Source organism: Lycium barbarum, chromosome 6 (assembly GCF_019175385.1).
Source record: "Lycium barbarum isolate Lr01 chromosome 6, ASM1917538v2, whole genome shotgun sequence".
In the NCBI taxonomy this organism is placed as follows: Eukaryota; Viridiplantae; Streptophyta; class Magnoliopsida; order Solanales; family Solanaceae; genus Lycium; species Lycium barbarum.
In genome coordinates, this window is record NC_083342.1 from 120973325 (window position 1) to 120980217 (window position 6893).

Below are 6893 nucleotides of genomic sequence, written 5' to 3' on the forward strand. Positions count from 1 at the left end.
CGAAAAAATACCGGCCCTAAAGAAATGCCTATCGTGTTTCGGAGACATCTGAACTCATAATGCATCGGGTAAGTCCTACGGGCACAGTGAATTAACGACTACGAGTCTATTTGCTCTAAAAAATCACCAAGTAAGTCCTACGGGCACGACGAACTAACAACCACGAGCCAGCTCGCCCCCAAAACGGACCAACACTTCTGGCAAAAGTAATGGCAAACATTCAAACAAGGAAACCGGAAAGAGGAATTTTTCATTTATACAAAGGGATGTTTTTTACATCAAAAAATCAAAGTCCCACGGAGGCAAAAAATAAAATAAAAGACAAGTAAAGGCCCTAATCTACTCGGAATGGCTGGAACCGGAGCGCTCAGACTCTGTCCGCTCGGAGTCATCGGAGTCGGAACCAAGAGTATCATTAGCCTCTCCTTCGACCCTTTTAGCCTCGGCAATAAGGGCCGGAAGATCGGTAATGCCTTGCTCGGCTTGCTCGAGAGTAATCCTCCGGGACTTCCACTTCTCGTACTCAGCAACAATAGTAGCCTAAGCCTCGGCGGCCTCGACGCTCTTCAGAGCCTCGTCCAAATCAGCCTCGGCCTGGGCTAACTTCGCTGCTAGGGCATCCTGAGCCTCCCCAAGAACATTTTGCATCTGGATGGCCGATTGAAGCTGATAACAACACGGTTAGCGGAAGACTTTAGAATTGAAAATTAGAAAGGGGGAAGGATTGATTCTTGAGAAAGAATTTCACAAGTTCAAGTATTTGATACTTAAAACGTTGTTTAATAGTGAATCAATTAAGAAGAAGAAGAAATGGAGGGAGGGAACTCAAACAACGAATCTTACCATCGAAGAATCCGAGTTGCGGTTCAAAGTAGAACAAAAAGGGCATAACCCAAAAGAGAACCTCAAAGGTCTCCACAAGCACAAGGCTAATATTATTAATATTCAAACTTAGTTACAATGAAAAAGAAAACACCCCTTTATATAGGAGAAATGGTGGCTGCCACCCTAAATAAAATAAAGAACATTCTAGACATTAAAGTTGGTCAAACCAAATTAATTAAGGTGCAATTTCCAAGCTGCATAGAAGACCACCAATTCTTTGTTCCAAAGTGCATAGAAGACCACCAACATTTCACCAAACATTTGTTCCAATGTGCATAGAAGACCACCAACACTTTGTTCAATAAAAACATTAAATGTAGTCAACATAGCATTAAATGATCTTCTAGAAACACAAGTATGGGCTGCTGAACTTGTTCCTTCTTTGGGCATGTTTTGGGCCATAATCCAACTCATCTTGGTTTTCAATTGGGGCCTCCAATTAGTATTAAGACTTTCCCTAAAGATCTCCTTTGGGCTGGAGCTATTCCTCCATTACATGACATGTCATTACCAAATGAAGCCCATTAAAGCATCTTGATATTTTTTAGTCTTCAACGAAAATTAAGCTTCCTTGGTTGCTATCATTCTCCCCCTCTTATAGAAGATTCGTCCCGAATCTTGGTGGTGACCTTTTTTGATCCTTAATGCATTTGAGCCTCCATGGTTGCTATCAGAAGCTCGGCTCGGAGGGTGTCATTTGCATCGGCCATTTCCCTAAGTTCGTTCTTCAGATCATCGCACATCCGGGCCCTGCTCTCCGCTTTCTCCTCAAACACCTTAGCACGCTCTTGATACCGGGCACTCTCAGATTCGAGCAGCCGGTTCCACTCGGCCAAGCTCGCAGCGTCTGACTTCACCAAATCTAGCTCCTCCCGGAGTTGGGAGAAAGTGGTCTCAAGCTCACCGAGCCTCGAAGAAATTTGAGCGTTATCCCGGTTAAGGCCGATCTTCTCAGCTTCGAGGCTCCGATTGTATTCGGTCGTGGCGACCAGTTCACTCCTCAGCTGAAGGTTCTCGGCCTTCGCTACGTCAAGCTCGGGCTGAAGATTGGAAAGAGCGACTGCTCGGCTCAACTCCTCCTCCTTCTCCCGAAGAAGGTGCACATACTTCTCCGTTTCCCAGCCTTGGGCGTCCAATTGGCCCTTAAGATCGTCCATCTCTTGCTGGGCGCGGACTAAGGCCTCGTTGACGAGCACCACACTCTGCAAAAGAAAGCAAGTTAAAACTTGAACGAGACAGGGTTAAAATTCTTAGTAAAGGTTGATAAGTTGGTATTTTACCAACTTATCTCTTCTTTAATCTTATATTTCTGCTATGTTTGCTTGAGAAAATAGTGCATTTAATATCATTTACATCTATTTTACAGGTTTATGTGATTTAAAAGTGATCGGAAGAAACCAAGTGAAAATAAAGTCAAAAAGAGGTCAAATTGGACAGATTTGCAAAACTGTCAAAACTGGACAGTTTTGCAAAAACGGGACAGATTCGCAAAAAACGGGCAGAATTGCAAATCTGAAATATGAGGCATAAAAGAGAGGCTTAGGGCAAAAACATTATCATCTTTGGCACAACACACAAGTTCTTGGAGGCTAGGGTTCATCACCAACACCTTGGAAGAGAAGATTTGGAGACACCAATGAGAAATTCTTTACCCATTTCTTCTACTCTTGCTATGTATTGAATATTTATGTGTATAGTATTTCATTTCAATACTTGAATTTCGTTTATGGAAATATTCTTGATTAAAGTTTGGATTGAATCTCTTGTTTTGCTTATGTGTTGAATGATTTTATTCCTAATGAAGTGAGTTATTGTTTCTTTAATTAATCTCATTTTGAATGATTCTTAAGGGAGTAGCTAACCCTAAGACTTGCCCATTTATTTCGGTTTAAACTTGGAAGAGGCAAACTCGGGATTGGGAAAGATTAATTAACAAGAATTTGGGGCGTTAACCCTCATCTAATGGAAATCGACCTAGGAATAGGCGACACCACTTGTAGCCATATTCGGGTGTTCTTAATGCTCCTAATTGCTTTAGGGATATTCAATTAGGTAGTCTAGTTAGTCTTCGGAAGAAGCTAATTTAGAGTCATTATCCGAGGCTAAGTAATATAAACTCACCATTATTTGTAAATAATGAAGTACATTGGATCGTTACTTGAGCGTAGTTTCCCTTGTATCCATGCTTGTGGCCATTGATCATTTTACTTGCTTTCTAGGTTAGTTTACATTTTTGTATTAGTTATAATTCTCTCAAACAAAACCAAAACATTATCTATCGTTTGGCTTTAGCGTAGTTGGTGAAAATTCCTACTTTTCCTAATCGCCTACATATTGTTCTCTGTGGGATTCGACCACGACTCATAGTTGGGTAAATTATATTTGCATACGACCGTGCCCATTCCAATTAATAGGGTGGATTTGGACGTTATCAAAGGTGTGCAGAAACGGCTTAAAATCCTACCCGGTTGCCCGCATGCATACCCTTGTTGATGAGGCATTGCCAGGTGACCCCGGTCATCTTCCGCTTATTCGAATCCGAGACAAGAGGCCTCAGATAGCTCGCTACGCCCACCGGCGAGAAAGGAAGTTGCAGTCCTCGGGGACGGTGACCACGACCGATTTTGTTCTCCTCGGTTCTACGCTTGGAGCCGGGAAAATACGCACCAAGCTATCCCTGGCCCCAGATTCGGAGGATCGGTTGGCCGACATCGTGGCCCGATGGATAGAGAGATGCCCGAATCCCGCAGCTTCAACGGTAGCGGGAGGGATGCCCAAGAACATGTCGTCAAACTAGTCAGGCCTTAGAGCCGGAGTAGAGGAACTTGGAGGGGCCTCAATATCTTCGGCAAAGCTCGGGGGTTCCGTGGTTGCAGCAGGCTCATGATCGGGCGTCAGATCGACGGCAACAGGGATCTCGATCTCCTGGACCGGCCCAGTCCTTTGACCGACTTCAGCAGCGGCTGCCTCCCCGGACCTCTTTATCCTTTGCAGGGGAGCTTCTTCAGAGGAAGTTTCACCTGTAATGTCGACAAAGTCAATCGACCTTAGAGGAGCCGGGGAAAGAATTTCTTCCGCACCTGTTCGTGAGACCGGAACCAGAAGTCCTTCAGCGGCATAAGGAAGAGGTGAAACGGCAAGGGCCTCCTCAAGGACCGGAGCCACGGGAGAATCGGCATCAACTCTCTGAATAATGATATCGGGCTCTGCTTCATCCCGTGAGGACCGGGCGACGCTCCTCGCCCTCTTCTTCGATCTTTGCCCTCTCTCCGAGGGCCTCTTTCTTTTAGCAGCAGCAAGGGCACGAGACGCTCCCGCTGAATCGAAATCAGGTGCCGACGCTGTGGGTTCGACGCCCAACTCCGGCCTTGGATCCACCGAGCCCTTGGGTAAACCTGAAAGCCGAAGAGACAATGAGTGCGGATAGCGAAAAATGCAGTGAACACGGGTAAAAGCAAAGTACTACCATGGTTTTGGGCAACCCATCGGCCGCGTGACAGGTGGGCCCATGTCCGGTTGTCGTGGTCATACTGGCTGAGGAGTGCCGTGACCCATTCATTCAAGTTATGGACGACCGGAGGAATGTATCCGTTGGCTAATAAAAATAAGAAAAGCAGTGAGAAAATAAGACCGAAGAATGACAAAACATACAAAGGCAATAACTCGAAGTTCAGGCTTACGCTTGTTGTTCCACTCTTCCGGGAAGGGCATGAAATCATTCGGGATGACGTCCGAGGTCCGCACCCGGACGAACCGCTCCAACTAGCCTCGGTCTCTGTCTTCATCCATTTTCGAGAAAAAGGGGTTCCGGCTGCGTTTTGCTAATTTTATTACGCCGCCCCGGAATAGCCTCGGGGAATATAGGCGTATCAAATGGGCCAACGTGAACTCTTTCTCGGCGTTATTGGCCAGAAACCGGAGGCACGCCACGACCCTCCAAACAATCAGGCCGATTTGAGCCAAGGTCGAGTTTAAGAGTAAAGGGGTAGGTGTAAACGTACAAAAAGCCTTGTCGGTGGTCGGTGACTGATTAGTCTGGCCCAGGGGCGAAAACTTAAACCAAACGTGTATTCCACCCGCAGTCAGCCCGGACCAGGTCGAGCTTATCCTCGGTAATGGAGGAGGATTATCGCCTCACATCCAACCCACTGTCGGACACCGACGAAGGTTTTTCAACCTCGAGGTCTTTGTTGAAGTTGAATTTGGCTGGTATAATATCCGAGGTTGTAGGCTCGAAGGAGCTCTTTGCTTTAGCCGAAGATACGACCTCAGTTCTTGGGGATGAAACCGAGGGAATGTCATGGGAAGTGGTTTCAGACATTTGGAAATGTGAAAAGAAGAAGTTGAATAGATTCAAAAGAGGGGCTAAAGAAAACAAAGGGCAACAAAGGAACTGGCAATGTAGAAGAACTCAGAAAACGAGAATCAACGGTGGACAGCAGCAGTTCAGTGTGGAGGATGGAGCAGAACTGTCTCCTTTTGCGTAGAGTAGACAACGAATTAGCAACAAACTCGATCTAGAAGGAGAGCAGATGCGATGAAAAGGAATAAGTGAAGAGCAGAAATCCAAAGCAAATAAGAAATGGGTTGAAGATTTGAAGGGTGCTGAAATGGAGAAATTAAGGGTTAAGAGGACATTTATAGTTTTGGGAGTTTTGGCGGTTACGGTTTTCGGCCAATCAGGAGGCGCCGCGTGTCCCGCAATAAATAAGGAGTGACCTGAAACGACGTGCGTGCGGCGGTTGTCAGAACGGACCATCCGGGATGAGACACGTGGCCGATAAAGGGGAAACGTGACACAACTGTTCCCGCCAAAATGAAGAGATAACTACGGTCCAAAGGGATCACCGGTTTCTTGACTTTTCCACTTCCCGTTACTCCAATGAAACTTCGTTCCGGAAAGTGTGGGGACTTTCTGTATGCGGTAAAAACCGGATAAGTGTAAATCGGTGAGACAAGGGTCCGAAGGAAGAAGAGGACAAAAGCATACATGGAGACCTCCATTCTGAACCGGAGGAGCGCTATGGCCGGAGCTAAGCGGAGGCACCATTTGATCCGGTTCCCTCGTCACTGGGTCGGTCGAGGTCGTGGGTCCGGAAGATCCGTTGCACGTGAGCCACACGTCGGTAGCGTCTTGCCATGGTCAACCACCAACCATGCGTGTGTCAGACAGTACGGCCAACCTAACCCACTCAGAGTTGTCCTTTCTCTTGTTTTTTAATGATTAGTATTGTATGAAGCCCATGAAGGCAACACTATAAACAAAGCTCATCCCTCTCCTTTGAGGGGGTTGGCTTCCACACATCAAGAACCCTTTGTAATAGCAATATAAATACAAAATCTCTCTAAAACGCCCGATCTCGGTCGCATTTGCTGTGTTTATTTCTTGCACTACTTCAATCGAGTAACATTCATACATTAGTGAAACACTCAAATATATAGTAAATCATCGATTATCGTTACTTTCGTCGCATTATATCTATATTTATATCTTTCTTTTATCAAGTAGATTGAGACTTAACCACATATCTTATACCCGCTCACAAATTCAATTGATTATCCAAATCCGGGGTAAACATGTATATCACTCTCTCTGCCACGTCGGCAAAAAGGTGGTATTAATTCCATTTAAAATGGGTATGTTTTTGTTGGGGGGGGGGGGGTTTCAAAACGTGTCGAGTTGATAAGGGTTTCGATGTATTTTCTCTTTTGCCATCCAAGGGTTGAGAAAGATCAATCAACATAGCTAAACCTAATTTGCACTAGTAGATAAATCAAAATAATAAGTATCGTGTCTAATGTTTATATCATCATAAGGAGGTACCACCATAAAAATAAGGTCGATTGCCAAATATGGCATCTGTTTTCGGGGAGTTCCCAAAATAAGATAGTCACATTGTGTTTTTAAGGATGTGCTTTGACAATTGAAATAACATCATTTAATTAGTGAAATCACAAAATATATTTATGAAGTAGACTGTCAAAATGGTCTTGGCCAGAGGTCGCCA